Here is an 18993-nt window from a genome sequence, read left to right on the forward strand (position 1 = left end):
ATTAAAGAGTTTTCTGGAGTTATAGTTTGTTTGTAAAAGATGAAAATATTGTTTTAGAAGTGTGCAAGTTTTGCATGAACCAATGGAAACTCAGGCATGGTTCCAGAGACCAATGAGCAGGCCAGGAAGGGCAGTTTGGGGGGCTTGCCATAGTTAGCTGGACAAACCCAGAAGCATAGTAGGGGAATTAGCTCAAGTGGTAGAGTGCTTGCTTAGTATGTAAGCAGTAGTGGGATTGATGCCCCCGTTCTCCAAAACAGCAGCTGCCACCTTGCTAACATCTTAGAGAGAAAAAAAAAACTTTCTTGTCATCTTGCAAAACATCTGAATCATATGCACTTTCAGCCAAGTCAAGATCAAATTTCTTTCACCACATTCAAATCAGCACATCTGTGAAAACAGCCATTATTTGGATTAAACCCACAACCTTGGCATTGTTTGCAACAATCAAATCAAATCAAATCAAGTTTATTTGTACAGCGCTTTTAACAATAAACATTGTCGCAAAGCAGCTTTACAGAATTTGAACGACTTAAAACATGAGCTAATTTTATCCCTAATCTATCCCCAATGAGCAAGCCTGTGGCGACGGTGGCAAGGAAAAACTCCCTCAGACGACATGAGGAAGAAACCTCGAGAGGAACCAGACTCAAAAGGGAACCCATCCTCATTTGGGCAACAACAGACAGCCTGACTATAATATTAACAGTTTTAACAGGTATAACCCTCAACTGTCCTCATGGGGCCGTCCTTCACAGGAGTGGGGCGATAAAACTCCGACCAGACACAGGGCACCAGGATGGATCAAGCAGGTCCGAGGGGCAGAAGAGGCCAGCATCTCAATCCCAGGATCAACATGTAACTCAGAGGGACAGATGGGGGGGGGGGGGGAAGAAAACACGTTGTTAGGTATGCCCTAAAAATGACAAGTATTAAATCTGTGTGGTAGGCTCGCAGAGACGAGAGTCTTTACATCAGGCATGACGCACAATGGCATGTTAATATGGTAAAAAATATATCATGACCTGCTCTGGCTGGATGCTTGATTGGGTGATGGGAGCACACTCCTCAGCAATGATGAGATGCAGATGGGACTCTTAGGCCTGGCCAAGACAATTCAGTTACATTTCACCGGGTCTGGGACATGCGACAGAATGTCTGACGGCCGATTCCCTGCAGGCTACGATAGCCAGTCGAGGTCCCCACCGTCTCCACCAAAAGATTTCCTGTTGACTCCATGTAACTCAGAGGGACAGATTTGGGGTGGGGTGGGGGGGGAGAGAAAGAAAACACAGGTGGTTAGGTATGCCCAATGTCACCTGAATAAGTAGGAACAGTATACATATTGCACCGAGTACAAGCAGGGACTCCGGCAACTAACTATGACAGCATAACTAAAAGGAGAGAGCCAGAAGGTAACACAGGCATGAGGGAGCCCCGGGACATAAAGCAGCCAGCCACTGCACCGTCAACAAACTCGAGTGAGCAAGCGAGTGGGGACTGACAGCATCCATACATCCCAGTTTACCAAAACACTCTATGTCTGAGGACCCTCCAGATCTACTCCTTTACCTCATAAACACCATTAACAAAAGGCTTGACTAAACAGATATGTTTTCAGCCTAGACTTAAATGCTGAGACTGTGTCTGATTCCCGAACACTACTTGGAAGGCTGTTCCATAACAGTGGGGCTTTGTCAGAAAAGGCTCTGCCCCCTGATGTAGCCTTCAATATACGAGGTACCAGCAGATAGCCTGCACCTTTTGATCTAAGTAGGCGTGGCGGGTCATAGAGGAGCAGAAGTTCACTCAGGTACTGTGGTGCGAGACCATTTAGTGCTTTAAAGGTCAATAGTAGTATTTTATAATCAATACGAAATTTGATTGGGAGCCAATGCAGTGTGGATAAGACAGGCGTGATGTGGTCATATTTTCTAGTTCTAGTAAGGACTCTTGCTGCGGCATTTTGAACTAACTGGAGCTTGTTTATGCACTTATTGGAACATCCAGACAGTAAGGCATTACAATAATCCAACCTGGAGGTAACGAAAGCATGAACTAGTTTTTCTGCATCATGCAATGACATTAAATTTCTTATCTTTGCAATATTTCTGAGATGAAAGAAAGCTATCCGGGTGATGTTATCAATGTGAGTTTCGAATGAAAGACTGGGGTCAATAATCACTCCGAGGTCTTTTACTGCTGCACGTGAAGAAACAGAAAGGCCATCCAGAGTTACTGTGTAATCAGAAAACTTACTTCTAGCTGTATGTGGTCCTAGCACAAGTACTTCAGTCTTGTCAGAGTTAAGCAGAAGGAAATTAACGAGCATCCAGTGTCTAATGTCCTTAACACATTCCTCAATTCTATTAAGCTGGTGTCTCTCATCAGGTTTTGCAGAGACATACAACTGTGTGTCATCAGCATAACAGTGGAAACTAATACAATGTTTACGAATAATATCGCCCAGAGGTAACATATATAGAGAAAAAAGCAGTGGACCCAAGACAGAACCTTGTGGAACACCAAACTTTACCTCGGTACGTCTAGAAATATCACCATTTATATCGACATACTGATAACGATCAGTTAGATAAGACCTGAGCCAGGAGAGGGCCATTCCCTTAACTCCCACAACATTTTCTAGTCTATCCAGAAGAATGGAATGATCAATGGTATCAAATGCTGCACTAAGGTCAAGCAACACAAGTAGCGAGACACAGCCCTGATCAGACGCCAACAGTAGGTCGTTTACTACTTTAACCAGTGCTGTCTCTGTGCTATGATGAGGTCTAAATCCTGACTGATACATTTCATGGATGTTATTCCTATGTAAATATGAGCATAACTGCTGTGCCACAGCTTTTTCAAGGATCTTGGAGATAAAGGGGAGGTTTGATATTGGCCGATAATTGGACAGCTGACAGGGATCAAGGTCAGGTTTTTTAATCAGGGGTTTGATAACTGCTAGTTTAAAGGATTTGGGTACATAGCCAATCATAAGAGAAGAATTTATTATTTTTAGAAGCGGTTCAATTACTCCAGGCATTATCTGTTTGAATAGATGTGTCGGTAAGGGATCTAGTACGCAAGTTGAGGCTTTTGATGTAGAGATTAATGAGAGTAATTCAGTTTCTTTTAGGGGAGTAAAACATTCTAACTGATGATCTGATACAGTTATATTGTTAACTACAAGGTCACTTTCATTGTCTAACCTTAAATTAGTAGTTTGAATTTTTTGTCGGATATTCTCAATTTTGTCATTAAAAAAATTCATGAAGTCGTTGCTACTACATACTGCAGGTGTGCATGTGTTGATAGTGGACTTATTCCTGGTTAATTTTGCTACAGTATTAAATAGGAATCTAGGATTATTTTTGTTATCTTCTATTAGGGAGGAGAGATATGTTGATCTCGCAGCACTAAGAGCTTTTTTATACTTCAGGAAGCTCTCCTTCCATGCCAATTTGAACACTACCAATTTTGTTTGACGCCATTTACGTTCCAATTTTCAAGTGGTCTGTTTTAATGTGCGAGTGTCATCATTATACCAGGGTGCTAATTTTTTGTCTCTGACCATTTTCCTTTTTAGAGGAGCTACATTATCTAAAGTATGGCGGAATGTTGACTCTAAGCACTCAGTTGCCTGATCGAGCTCTGCAGGGGCTGACAGCGACCCAACCAAAGTTGACAGCTCTGGGAGATCATTTATAAAGCTCTGTGCAGTAGTTGACGTGAAAGTACGTTTAATACAGTAGCGTGGTGAGGTGCATATATTATTACTCAGACATATTTTGAATGAGATGAGACAATGATCTGAGATAACTTCAGACTGTGGAAGTATGACTATATTGTCTACGTTTAATCTGAATGTTAGTATTAGATCAAGGGTGTGACCACCATTATGGGTCGGTCCTATGACATTCTGCTTAATCCCGACTGAATCTAAGATGGACACAAACGCTGTTTTTAAAGGGTCTTCTGGGTTATCAAAGTGAATATTAAAATCTCCGACAACTAAAGCTTTGTCTAAGGAAATAACCAAATCTGAGATAAAATCTGCAAATTCAGAAAGAAACTCAGAATATGGCCCCGGGGGCCTGTAAATAATAAGCAATGGAATTAACTGGGTAGACTTATTTTTTGAGGCTACATACATTATATGAGTATGAAGAACTTCAAATGTATTAAATTTATAACCAGGTTTGTGTGTTACACCTAGATAATCGTTATAAATTACCGCGACGCCTCCTCCTCTGCCAGTTAGATGAGGCTGGTGTATATAACTGTATCCAGGAGGACTCGCTTCATTTAATGCTATATATTCATTTGGCTTAATCCATGTTTCTGTTAAACACAGTACATTAAACTCCTGATCAGTAATGAGTTCATTAACCATTAGCGCTTTAGATGTAAGAGATCTAATATTTAATAGCCCCACCTTTAGATCAAAGGTGCTGGCAGCAGCTGTACAGTCAGTCTGATCTAATTTTATATTGATTAGGTTACTGGAACAAACTCTCTGAAAATTTCTACCTTTTTGTTGAGCTCGGGGAACAGACACAGTCTCGATGTAGTGGGCCCTGAGTGACGACTCTGTGCAGCTAGCAGACAGTCGGTTTAGCCTGTTCGTCTGCTCCCTGGCCTTGGCTCTGGATTGTCAGAAATTAACTAGGCCTGTTCTGAGACTATGACCTATGCTGCAGGAAATGAGAGCAGCACCTTCCCGAGTGGGATGGATACCGTCCCGCCCTAACAGGCCAGCAGTGCCCTCAAAATTAGCCCAATTATCTATAAAGCCCACACTGTTTTCAGAGCACCACCTGGACAGCCAGCAGTTCAGCGACCATAACCTGCTGTAAGCTACATCGCCACGCCGCATTGGGATGGGGCCAGAGCATACTACAGCATCGGACATCGCCTTCGCTAATTTAAACACCTCTACAAAGTTACTCTTAGTAACCTCAGACTGACGAAGGCGTATATCATTAGCTCCTGCATGGATAACTATCTTTGAGAACCTATGCTTGCCTAGGACCCTAAGATTACCTGCTATGTCCGGCGCCCTGGCTCCCGGTATACACCTGACTAAAGCTGCTGGTGCCCCTAAAGGCTGAGCTAATTTCACATGCCGTATGATAGAGTCCCCTATAACCAGAGCTCTTTCAGGTTTCTCAGTGGGTGCATCACTAAGGAGAGCAAACCTGTTCGACACGTGACGCGGAGAGGAGTGGTGCTCCCGTGGGCGAGCCTCAGCGGTAGCTTTGGCTCTACGCTTATGCCGCCGAGCCGTCACCCATTCGCCCCGCTGTAAGGGCTCTAATGCCGGAGTTGGGGGATTGCTAACTCCACCTAGGGCGTCCAGACTTTCCCTAACAGAAACTACACTGTTCTCACGCTCACTAACCTGCTCTAAAGCCTGGACACGCGCTTCTAGCACTGAAATCTTGACCAAATCAACTAACTGCACACTACTTTTCTGCTGATATGCTCCTCTGATGAGCTCCGAAGGTTAGCTATCACAGATTCCTTTCAGTTTGCTTGTCTTTATTTCTTGAATTGCTGACTGACCTCTGTATCTCCAATTCACATTTTTCACCAGGGTTGTCATATTCCCACCATCCACTATGAAATTCTAACTCTCACTCGTGTGCAAAGTCAGCTGAGACAGCTTTTACAAAGTGAAAATATGATGCTTACCTGCTTGTATTCTTAAACCTGCTGGTGAAAAGCAAGCTGCTGTCCTGAAAAGGCACTTTTCACCACCTTCTACCCAACTGCTCTCATTGAACAATGAAGCAACAAATGCTTCCTGAGGCATGCCCCAAAAGTGTGAGAAGCATGCCAGGGACTCCAGGAGATTGGGTTGTTTTAGTGGCAAAACCCTTGAAGCTCACTGACTGGTATTCATGCAAATGAAAGTCAAAATACACTCCCCCAGAATAAAATCCGCTTCTGGGCAATCGCTCACTTGAAAATAAACAAACAACCAATGGAAACTCAGGCATGGTTCCAGAGAACAACGAGCAGGTCAGGAAGGGCAGTTTGGGAAACTCATGGTAGTTAGTTGGACAAACCCTAACCAGTTGTAGGGGAATTAGCTCAAGTGGTAGAGCGCTTGCTTCGCATGTAAGAGGTAGTGGGATCAATGCCCACATTCTCCAAAGCAGCAACTGCCACCTTGCTTGCATTTTAGAGAGAAAAACTTTCTTGTCATCTTGCAAACCATCTGAATCCTCTGCACTTTCAGCCAAGTCAAGATCAAATTTCTTTCACCACATTCAAAACAGCACATCTGTGAAAACAGCCACTATTCGGATTAAACCCACAACCTTGGCATTGTTTGCAACAATGACCAAATCAACTCATTGCACACTATTTTTCTGCTGATATGCTCCTCTGATGAGCTGTGAAAGTTAGCTATCACAGATTCCTTTCAGTTTGCTTGTCTTTATTTCTTGAATTGCTGACTGACCTCAGTATCTCAAACTCACATTTTTCAGCCAGCTTGATATTATTCGGGCATTACGAGCCCAATTGTAGTAAAGGAAATTGGGAGGTGCCTGACCCCCACTGTCTTTTGACATCTGTAAGGTCTTCATCCTTCTCCGAGGTTTCTTTCCATGCCATATAAATTTTGACAGAGATCCTTCAACATCTAAAATGACTTTCCTATTCATCTTAAGTGGCAACATTTGCGTAGGGTATAATATCCTGGGAAATATATTAATTGTAATCAAACTTATTCTACTCATCCAAGACATCGGAAGATCAAACCACCTGTTAAGGTTATCTTTAACAGATGTTACAATTGCTTTAAATTTTCGTTCATACAGCTCTTTAATGTCTACTGAAACTCTGATGCCCAGATATGTAAAACCTGAGGTTGACCACCTGAAAAGGAAACTGACAGGAGTTACCCAGTCCCCCAAGTCACCCAACGGTAAGGCCTCCAACTTGTTATAGCTAATTTTATACCCTGAAATCAGGTCAAATTGATTTATGATTTATTTTAAAGTCGGGATGAAATTCTCAGGGTTATTAATGAACAGTAATATGTTGTCAGCATAAAGCAAGATTCTGTATTTAACCTCTACTAACTTGCACAGTTTTGGGTTGCCACAATTGCTCAGATCGTGAGAAACATCTGTACTTCTACCGATTACCTAAAATAATTGAAAATCAGGGGGAGGAAACCAGAAAATTGTCAGAGGAGTGTCGTCGTCTCTGGCTTGCCAAACTAAACCAAGATCTGAGCGACAAAAATCCACACAACATAAGAGCGTGTTCAGTTCACTTTGTATCAGGTATGAGGTTTTTTTTTTTTAAGTTTTGATCAATGCCTGAAAATTAAACATGACACCATATTTCTACTGTCTAGCTGTGATGGTGCTTCTGTATGTTCTCTTGAGAGGAAGCTAAAGTTAAAAATCACAATCAGCCATTTGCTGTCAGCTGAGGTAGGCCCACAGGGGATGTGATTCATGATCTACAGTATATCACTGTACATGTAATGTACACAGTACACACCTTTGCTTTCACCAGACATTTGTCACCAAATTTCCATGCTTTTCATTCCCTGACCCAGCCACAGCACATCTGGTAATAAGCTTCTAGTCCCTTGAAACACTTCAGATCCTCAGCAGTGTGGGGACTTAGCAAAAAAAAAAAAAGTAGTTGATGATGTGTGGGTATGTCACAGCCAGCAGCAATGCGCTGTCTTCACTCAGCTCCTCTCCCATTTCATATGGTTCAAGACTATTGATTAACTGCAATTTTGCCATATAGCAGGCTCTTACACTGGGCTCTAGGCTTTCTACATACTTTCTAGCAGCTTCTGTCTTCTTATTGCAAATTTTTTTAGTCAATACTATTACAAAAATCAAGATTTTTTTCTTTTCTGCATGAAATGCAAGCATTGCTTGTTTATGGAAATCAATATCTCTAATATTGCACACATCCAGAACTTTCATGGTTTGGTGGCATCAGTGAGAACACTGTATTGGAGGTCCAGAAAGCTGGTATAGGGTAAGGTGGCCTGGGCCCATCTCTTGCACCTTTGCAGCTTTGTTAGCCATTACAAACAGGCAGAGAAATGTCTGGCCAACAAGCGTTCTTGATAGATAGATAGATAGATAGATAAGTAAATAAATAAAAAAGAAGGGGTAGGGGGTGTTGTGTGATCTGTTTAATGAAAAAGTAGAGAAAAGAATTACTGCAGACTAACAGTCCAGTTGCTTGTTGAGCATGGAGAAAAGTTAAACCAAGCAAAGAAAGAATTTTTTTTAAGATAACTTTTTCTAGAACTACTCCAACACCATGAAGATGCATAGAATAGTAAAAGCCAGCCCTAACACTAATTTTTCATTGTAAAATATCCATCTACTCTTCTTATAAGGAAAACATACCAAACATTGAAATCATCTATTAAAGAAAAAAAAAGGTATCTTTCTTGAACAAAAACTCCATTCTTGGAGACACTTCAATACTATAGAACAAGCCCCTATTTTAGCTCTCTATTATAAAAATTTGCTTAATATAACTTTCTTATTTACAGAACATATCAGATATTAAACTGATAAAAACAGATACCACACTTGATCTTAGCCAAAAAGCCAAAAAGCGATAGCTTGCTGTAGTCAATAGCTTTAAATAAACCACTTCCAAATATTAAACTCCAGAAAAGTAAACACAGCTAGACTCCGCCCCCAACAGCTGGATCCTTTTGAAGAGAGATGTCACCGTGTGTGTGTGTGTGTGGTTTCCATGCAAAAAGCACGATATTTCTAACATTTGACCATGAAACATGTCCAGCTCTACCAGAGCAAAGCCTGCAAAAATAAGCTGAGCTCATTAACATCCCTCTCCCCGGAAATGTTTCGTAAAAGGTGAAAGATTTGCGGTCAGTGAAGAGAAACCTGAGCTGCACTGAACACTGGATCAGGTTAGTGACACTGGATTGGAGGCTGGGAGACTCTCAGCTAAGGGCGCAGGTTTGGTATTAGAGTAACAATATTTTGCCCCGTTGTGTTCCACCAAAAGAGATCCATCATCTCTCCAAAGTCCAGACTTTTAAAATTTGAAGTTCAGAATTGTACTAACTCATGAATAATAATAATAATAATAATAATCAATTCATTTGATTAATTGCAAATCTTGCATGTGATGATTAGCCTAACTCATTCTACCAATTTGCAAATGTGTTTTAAGCGAATAACGCATTGACTCGGGAGGGTGTATGTTCCTTTCCCTCATAAACGGAAGTGAATCCTGTCATACGGTGATTTCTACACTTTGATCTGCGCTGGTTTCTACGTTAGCTTGATAAATGAGGGCTCTTGCGTCATCCTCGTTAGTATAGTGGACAGTATCTCTGCCTGTCACGCGGAAGACCGGGGTTCGATTCCCCGACGGGGAGACTTTAGCAATTTATTAACTTATGCAGCAGGGGATGGAGTGGTTCGCACTGTCGCCTCACAGCAAGAAGGTTCTGGGTTTGAGCCCAGCGGCTGGTGGGGGCCTTTCTGTGTGGAGTTTGCGTGTTCTCCCTGTGTCAGCTCTGGTTAACCCCACAGCTCAAAGACATGTAGTTCAGTTAACATGGGCTGGTCTCAGGCTGAAGTGCCCTTGAGCAAGGTACTGAAAGGAGATGTGCAGAACCATGGCCTCACTTCTTGTTTTTAAATGCCTTGAGACCTCAAGAATGGCATAGGAATAGTTTTAAGTGGTAATATATAGATTGAGGCACTGACTAAAAGCCCATCTGTTTCTGGGTTGTAGAATTTTCTTATATCATAGCCAGCCTCTCTTGTTTTATTTCTTTACCGTTATAGTTACTATACTGTTTCCTTATGTTGTATACAAAACATACACAGAAAGAGAAGAGCTCTGGCCTGATGAGTAGAGTCAGGGCACTGATTTTATTTACAAATTCGATTTCACCATTGCTGAGACAAGAATACAAAAAAAAAAAAACATATTGGAAAAATATCATTTTGAAAACTAAATATAATACATTGAATCCGCTGCCCGGTACAAAACCCCGGGATAAAACCCCAGTGGGATTAGAACCTCCCGGGAACGCACTCCTCGTCCGAATGCAGCACATGGAGCTCCGGGGATTCGAGCTTTAACTTTGAAAAGATGATCGAGGTTTTGTCAAAAAAAAGTGCAGTTGAGGAAATATTTAAAACACTCAGCATCAGCATTATCAACATACTAATATTAAGAAATTGTGTTATGAAACTAGAAAGACCATTAAAGAGTTTTCTCGAGTTATTGTTTGTTTGTAAAAGATGAACATTTTTTTTTAGAAGTGTGCATGTTTTGCACGAAGGTCTCAGGTCCTTATTACACGGTTATCAAAATGAATAATGCACATAATATAGTATGTTGAGACAGAATGAACTCCAGTGATCGGCCATCTGGCTGTATTTTTAGACAATTTCTGCAGGCTGGAATCTTTGGGCTTCTTTTCATCCAAAAGAGTAAATAACTGGTTGCTGGTGAGCTGAAAGAAAATCAGATATGTAAATAAGCATACACTTCTTTAAATGATAAAATTATGCTTGTCAGTTAAAGGTAAGCAGTACAATGAAATTCATCATGGCAAGAAATCAGAAAACAACTCGATGGGTTTCTCACGACTCAGTTGTTGGGTTTCCTGTGGTGGCACAGAACCAAAACCATCAGAAAACAACTCGATGGGTTTCTTTATAAATCCACACTCTATGCATATGGGGCTCCGCTAGCACTGGCCACTAGGCCGTGTGTATGACTGGTAATTACTAACACTGGCCACTAGGCGGAGTGTATGACTGGTAATTACTAACACTGGCCACTAGGCGGTGTGTATGACTGGTAATTACTAACACTGGCCACTAGGCGGTGTGTATGACTGGTAATTACTAACACTGGCCACTAGGCGGTGTGCATGACTGGTAACTACTAACACTGGCCACTAGGCGGTGTATATGACTGGTAATTACTAACACTGGCCACTAGGCGGTGTGTATGGTGTGTATGACTGGTAATTACTAACACTGTCCACTAGGCGGTGTGCATGATTGGTAATTACTAACACTGGCCACTAGGCGGAGTGTATGACTGGTAATTACTAACACTGGCCACTAGGCGGAGTGTATGACTGGTAATTACTAACACTGGCCACCAGTAGCGGCTGGTAGTCTTTCAAACAGGGGAGGCTGGTCGGTTACGATATTTCCAGATTTTTAAAGAAAAAACACATCAATTTTGCCCATACTCTTGCCTCTGATCTGGCTGATTGTTGGCAGGGTCACAAACTGTGAAATAACAGGTTCTTTTGGCCCATTAGCCTACTGTCCAATATACATGATGATGGTGTTGGGGGGGGGGGTATATTTTCACATTTTATATTTTAAAATTGTGGCATGTTGTTTAAAAATTGATCATTATTGAAAGCAGCTCTTTGTCAGGAACTTCAGCAGTAACAGCAGAGTGTTCTGGAATAGGCACAAGCACTGACCTTGGGGAGCCAAACATAGAGCTGGGTGCCACACGTTTCATTCAATGACACTTTCCCTATATTTTACTTATTTTGACTGAGAAATGTTTTATTGACAATTTTGATAACCCTTCACTTTTAATCCAGGTCTGTCGTGTGAAATGTTCTCGGCTGTGTTTTTGTTTAAAAATGTTTTCCAAATTGTAGCTGTGTTTAATTCATATCCAGAAAAAATATATATTCCAATATAATATACTCAGCATAAACATTTTAAATAGATTCTATATTTTTGGTCCATCCATGACATATTACTAAAGTAGCCTATTTACTGTTGTTGATGTGGGTCACTTGCTGTTAGCCAATTCACTTTCTCGTACCAGGAGAGCTGAAAGGAACGAGTATTATTCCCTACCTTTTTCACCAAGTCAATTTGAGGCGTTGGTCTACCCTGCTCTTTAATTTTAATTTTTTCCTCGAAAGGAAGACTGGCAAATGGCTTCGCCAAAATTAAATTAGCAATGCTTGGCATCCGTGCGCAGCTTTCTTGCTAGCTGACTAGCCCCCTCAAGTTCAAGTTCAGTCACTCAAATAAACGAAATTTCTGGAACTAAGATAGCAAACTTGACAACACTATATTTACACTTTATTTACAATGAAAATATATACAAACTAAAAAAGCTGGTAGAAACCGTATGTAATGAATGAAATCGAAATGTAAGCTGATCTCTTACAATACACCACAGCACTTGCGAATCCGCATGGGACTGAACTGAAATTCACCGCTGCCTGTCTATAGTTGAAACGAGCTGTCAATCAAAGAAAATATCCGGCTGCTTTCACCAATCACCAGTCTCCTCGCGGAAACTGCCATGTCCCTCCCACTGTGAGGCTCGGAGTCCGTGGGCGGGCATTTTCGCAGTATTTGTCCAATAACCGTCTTGCATTTTGAGATTGACAAGCGCATAGTTCCCAAATGCCATTGAAGTCCACTGAGGCTGGGCTGCATCGCGCTGTCACGAGGGGGGGGGGGAAAAACTCACGTACACATTAGGCGAACTGGGGAAAGTTATAACAGAATGATTTCACACTGTAGTTGGGTTGAGCACATATATTTCTATGATTCTGGATCTGAAATAGCACTGTTATAAGGTCGGCTATAACATAAGCATAGCGCAATTCATCCTACACGATGTTCGTCATTTTTAGAGGAGGCTGAGCCTCCCTCGTTGTCTTAGAGCCGTGCTGGCCATTAGGCGGTGTGTATGACTGCTAATTACTAACACTGGCCACTTGGCGGTGTGTATGACTGCTAATTACTAACACTGGCCACTAGGCGGTGTGTATGACTGGTAATTACTAACACTGGCCACTAGGCGGTGTGTATGACTGGTAATTACTAACACTGGCCACTAGGCGGTGTGTATGACTGCTAATTACTAACACTGGCCACTAGGCGGTGTGTATGACTGCTAATTACTAACACTGGCCACTAGGCGGTGTGTATGACTGGTAATTACTAACACTGGCCACTAGGCGGTGTGTATGACTGGTAATTACTAACACTGGCCACTAGGCGGAGTGTATGACTGGTAATTACTAACACTGGCCACTTGGCGGAGTGTATGACTGGTAATTACTAACACTGGCCACTAGGTGGTGTGTATGATCTATTCCGATGCCATACTTGAGGTCTCAGGGCATTGAAAAGCTAAAGGTTAGGCCATGGTTCTGTGTACCTCCTTTCAGTACTTTGCTTAAGGACACTTCAGCCCAAGTAAACTTCATGCCTTTAAACTGAGCCACCCACATTAATAAATTTTTAAAGCCTCCCCATCAGGGAATTGAACCCCAGTCTTCCACATAACAGGTGGAGATACTGTCCACTATACTAACAAGGATGATACAATAATCCTCATTTATCAATCTAATGTAGAAACCAGTGCAGGTCAAACTGTAGAAATCACCGTATGACAGGGTTCATGTGTGATTCATGAACCGTTTGTATCTTGCCAATCACAGCGTAAGAATGATTGGGCATTGATAAATGTGGTGGGTGAAAACCATTGTCATTTAAATATCACAATACTAAATATTATCGGTTTAGAGGCCTTGCTCCTTGACTTTACGGCATGGAGAGGTGTAATATGGTCAAGAAGAGAAACTTATCTGCTCTCAGAATAGAAGCTTTAAAATCACAAATCCAATGGAATAAATTATTTCTATTTGGCAGCCTGAACAGTAGCATCACAGGAAGGCAGAAAAAATGTGGTATGGAAATCATTTACTGCTGGGGTCAACAGCGTTCCTGTCAATAATCAAACTCCAGCTGATGTTTTCATATTTAATTTATAGGCCTACATCTGTGATATGTATAGCCAAGATACTGTATATAATAGTAGCCTACTATAGTAGCTTCCATCGTAAATCTTTACATGTAGGAGAAGAAAAAAAATGGTCAGGTCTCAAACAAGTCACGAAAAATTAAATGGTTGGAAAGTTTAGTTATTTTCTCATTTTAATGTTACAGGTTAATCAAAGTCAGGCACCACTGGTGTTCAGCCTTTGGCTAGACAAACCGGCCTGAAGCCACTCCACAGAGCCAGGAAATGGTGAGCTGTGTGAGAGAGAAGGTGATGAAAGTGACTGAATAGCTACTTATCACTCTCCAATAAAATAAAAATTAATAAATAAAAAATCCCAGCAGTGCAAAAATACCCTCTCATGCCTTATGGATGTGCAGAGGTCTTCTCACAGCCAGATGTGTCATTGCCAATATCTGATTACTGGCAAGATTCTTCTTTAAATAGTTTAGATGCTTATTCATTCATCTTTCACATATTTGTATCTGAAGAATCAAACTTACATTGTCTTGCAAAAGTATTCATCTCCCTTTGTATTTGTCCTGTTTTGTCGCATTACAAGCTGGAATTAAAATGAATTTTGGGGGGTTAGCACCATTTGATTTACACAACATGCCTCCCACTTTAAAGGTGAAAATTGTTGTTTTATTGTGACACTAACAAGAATTAAGATGAAAAAACATATCTGGAGTAAAGGCACATGTAGAGGCACCACTAAAACACATAATTAAAATATTCATTTATGTACTTATCAGAGTATATTGTTCTCTCCCTCCATCCATTTTCTATACTGCATTTCCATTGTAGGTCATCAGTGAGCTGGAGCCAATCCGAGCTGACCATGATCGAGAAGCTGGGTACACCCTGGACTTGATTTTTTTGACCATCATGGGAAATGCCATGTATGGCGCAAACCCAACACCCAGAGAACACCATTCCTAGAGTGAAGCATGGTGGCGGCAGCATCATGCTGTGGGGATATTTTTTCATCTGCAGGGACAGGAAAGCTGGTCAGGACTAAAGGAAAGATGGATGGCACTAAATACAGGACAGTTCTGGAGGAAAACCTGTTTTAGTCAGCCAGAGGTTGGCAGAAGAGATGGAGGACAGAGCTGAGTGATGAGTAGGCAAAAGGGAATATCAAAAATATTTCAATTTAAAATATACACTCAAAATTATCCTTTCATAGTACATCATGTTATTATTGCAAAAACAAAGCATATAAAACAGGTAAACGTGACAAAACAGATCAAAAGCTTACCTGCATCCCTCCACAATTGGATGGAAGTCCTTCCCACACCTTACAGTACCTGGTATTCCTAGGCAGTCTCCCACTCAAGTACTAACCAGGCCCAACCTGTATGTGGCGCATCAGGCGGCACCGATCTCCGTTTCCATTGCCCTCGGCCTCTCGCCTATTACATAGCTAGGGTTACAGTGGGGGGCTAGTCCTCTGGTAACCACAAGAGTTTAACTCCCCATGCACATCTGTATTGCAGCGTGCCTTGCCAGATGGCGGTAGGTACCATTTTTATGATGGTCTTTGGTATGACCCGACCGTGAATAGAACTCACGATCTCCCGGCAGACACGCTACCACTAGGCCACTAGTTGGGCAATTGGATGGAAGGCTGCCGTTATTTCCTGCATTACTCTGTTGGAGTCCCAGTTACAGCCAAATCCCAAGGCAAGGCAGATTTCATGTGTCCATTTTGAAAAAGCCAAGCTTTCTTGACACACGTGCAGATGTATGGTCTGGCAGAAGAATTACCTCTTTGGTGAAAGACTGAGCTACAGGATGTGAACAGTTTAATTGTGCCTGAAACCTGAGAAACATTAAAGAAAATCAAACTATATTCACTTACATTAAATATTCATGCATGTACTGTATAGTCACTTATCTTTTCTGTTTACAAACAGCCACCTGCATAAGCTGTGAATTTATTTTTTGAACTCTTTACTTATTTTTGTGGTTAATAGTCAACATTTGTCTTACCATGGTACACTATTACTGTGTTACAATACTTCATGATTTGCTGCAATGTCTCATCTCATCTCATTATCTCTAGCCGCTTTATCCTTCTACAGGGTCGCAGGCAAGCTGGAGCCTATCCCAGCTGACTAGGGGCGAAAGGCGGGGTACACCCTGGACAAGTCGCCAGGTCATCACAGGGCTGACACATAGACACAGACAACCATTCACACTCACATTCACACCTACGGTCAATTTAGAGTCACCAGTTAACCTAACCTGCATGTCTTTGGACTGTGGGGGAAACCGGAGCACCCGGAGGAAACCCACGCGGACACGGGGAGAACATGCAAACTCCGCACAGAAAGGCCCTCGCCGGCCCCGGGGCTCGAACCCAGGACCTTCTTGCTGTGAGGCGACAGCGCTAACCACTACACCACCGTGCCGCCCTGCTGCAATGTTATTTTAAAAAAAATGTGTGATTAATACAGCACTCTCCAAGGTGCAGATCCATATTAGTGTGAAGACCTAAACAGACGAAGGTGTTCCAAAGGTGTTTGCAGATTTGAATAGCAGATTTGAACAAGTGACCCTTCATTTAAGACATGAACTTTGTCTCCTTTTCTCACTCTCTCCTTTTCTCTGTAACACACACATAACGCACAAACGATGCATCTGGTGTGTGTGTGTGAGAGAGAGAGAGAGAGAGAGGGAGAAAGAATGAATATTTTTTAATTTATGTATTTAAAAAAACCCTCATTTTAGTCTTTCTGCTCTGTATGATCTGTGAACATTTATTCATGTGTTAAGGTTTTTCCCTTTGGTGAACACGAGATGGCGCAGTCAGTGATCACACAACCCTGCTTACATCCTCCAGAAATGTTGTCCAACCCTGCTTACATCCTCCACTGGTGAATGTTTGCTAGTAGTGGCAAACTTCTCATTATTGCCAGAATGCTGCTGGAAGTTTGTCTCGAGTGGTGAACTTTGGCAAACTAGTTTGTTTACTGCAAATCTGCCACAAACATTTTGCTTTTGTAGCTGCGCTGGTTACTCTGAGTCGCTAAGCTCATTTACAGAGATACGATTCTGATAAAACAACACAACTGTCCACTTAAGAGTAAACTGTAATAAGAATACATATTCATCGAATGGCATTCTTGTTTTTTTACAAAGCGAAGTACCTGTAGTTCTCTTCTGTTCTCTTGATGCTATCTTGAGTAAAGGAACATTTTATTTTTCATATCTAACACCCTATAAACTTGTGTTGTTAGGGCTGAGTATTAAGGGGTTTAATGAACGTTAATTAACAAGCAGGGGCGTTTCTAGCTATTGAAAAGACCAGGGGCTCAGTCAAGCTTTCCTGGGGCTTGTATTTCTTTTAAAGGAGATTGGCATAGATAGGTTGGGGAGGTTATATCTAACTTTACAAGAAATATTATCACCCATGCACATTCACAGGTTATATCATTGTGACAGCGTTTATGCTGGGACAAATGATGAAACGGAGACAGGCACTACAATCCAAGGTGCACTTTTATTTCTAAAGGTCAATCTTCAGGGCCACTACTTCAACTCACTCTCTTTCTCATTCCTGGCCATCTGAAAGACACACAGAGACACACATTAATAGACAGCCAGTAATAAGACACAGCTGGATCTCGTCCCATGTTACCTGCTGGTTCAATCTGACTCCTCTCCGTTCACAGCCGACACTCGACCACACCCTCACTGCCACACTCATTTTTATTATTAGATAAATAATTTATTATTATCAGAGAGGCTGCGCGAGAGCGGGCTGAGAGCGGTCCCGTACTCGTGGGAGAGGCGTGGAGTGTTTGTGGGATGTACGCGTGCTCTTCTCCTCGTGCGGCTCTGCTTTCCTGTGCTCGCGCTCTCAGGAGGGACGGTTCCGCCTGCGGCATCCTCTCGGGTACGGTTTTCCCGGTCGGGAGCCTCTGTGTGCGGCTTTACCTGCGGAGCAGCGGCCCTCCTTTTCCCTGCTTGTATCGTATGCCTGTGAAATGCTGGCGTCGCTTCCGCCACGACTCCCTCCCACTCGTGGTCTCTGAGTCTCTGGCATGAGATAGGGGCGATTGAGCGTGACGAGTGGTCATGCTTTAACTCGGCTCCGTAGAAATTAGAGTTTTATTTCTCCTCTACTGTATGAAATTTTCCATATTTAAGACAAATCTTAAGTGAAATCATCATGTCGAAAGATAATATCCAAAAGTTACGAAAAGAAAATGGCGAACTCAAATTACAGATCAATGAGTTAAGCCAAGAAATGGAAGGACTAAAGAACAAGATAGCATCTCTTCCTGCACCTTCAAACAAGGACACTGAAATTATCAAAAGCCTTGATTTTATGAGCGAAGGATTTCTCATCTCATCTCATTATCTCTAGCCGCTTTATCCTTCTACAGGGTCGCAGGCAAGCTGGAGCCTATCCCAGCTGACTACGGGCAAAAGGCGGGGTACACCCTGGACAAGTCGCCAGGTCATCACAGGGCTGACACATAGACACAGACAACCATTCACACTCACATTCACACCTACGGTCAATTTAGAGTCACCAGTTAACCTAACCTGCATGTCTTTGGACTGTGGGGGAAACCGGAGCACCCGGAGGAAACCCACACGGACAACATGCAAACTCCGCACAGAAAGGCCCTCGCCGGCCCCGGGGCTCGAACCCAGGACCTTCTTGCTGTGAGGCGACAGCGCTAACCACTACACCACCGTGCCGCCCGAGCGAAGGATTTGATGATATGAAATCCTCCCAGTTTTCAGTGGAAAAAGAATTCAAATCTTTATCTGCTAAGTTAGAAAGACTTAGCAAAAGAGTCTATTCCATTGATGGGGCAATCAAAGACCATGTATAAATATAGTTACCAATATAACGTGAAAATCTTCGGTGTTCCACAAGGAGGCCCTCGTGAATCTGCAACAAAATCTGCTGACATCTGCATGAATCTTTTTCACAAAATGGGAGCAACCTCGATTTCTCTATCTGAAATCGACATAGTCCACCGAATTCCAAACCGCCGACCATCTTCTTACCCTCCAGCTATCATTTGCAAGTTTATGAGAAGACTGGCAAAGGAACAAGTTATGAATCAAAAGAAGGAGGCAGCAAGAATCAATGTTTCTGATATTACTGGTTTTCCGTCACCA

The 18993-nt window shown here is 42.2% G+C and overlaps 1 protein-coding gene and 3 non-coding genes across 33 annotated transcripts in view; 1 reads left to right on the forward strand and 3 right to left on the reverse strand.

The window, feature by feature from the left end:
• The window catches only part of LOC132891954 (protein NLRC5-like), an 888139-nt gene that overhangs the window by 332681 nt on the left and 536465 nt on the right, over positions 1 to 18993 (reverse strand). The gene's annotated exons all lie outside the window — the stretch shown is intronic.
• Positions 8437 to 8627, reverse strand: LOC132897872 (U2 spliceosomal RNA). The gene has a single exon (XR_009656397.1). It is a non-coding gene; the product is annotated as a U2 spliceosomal RNA (small nuclear RNA).
• Positions 8813 to 8926, reverse strand: LOC132896400 (U5 spliceosomal RNA). The gene has a single exon (XR_009656031.1). It is a non-coding gene; the product is annotated as a U5 spliceosomal RNA (small nuclear RNA).
• Positions 9347 to 9418, forward strand: trnad-guc (transfer RNA aspartic acid (anticodon GUC)). The gene has a single exon. It is a non-coding gene; the product is annotated as a tRNA-Asp (tRNA).

Source organism: Neoarius graeffei, chromosome 1 (assembly GCF_027579695.1).
Source record: "Neoarius graeffei isolate fNeoGra1 chromosome 1, fNeoGra1.pri, whole genome shotgun sequence".
In the NCBI taxonomy this organism is placed as follows: domain Eukaryota; kingdom Metazoa; phylum Chordata; class Actinopteri; order Siluriformes; family Ariidae; genus Neoarius; species Neoarius graeffei.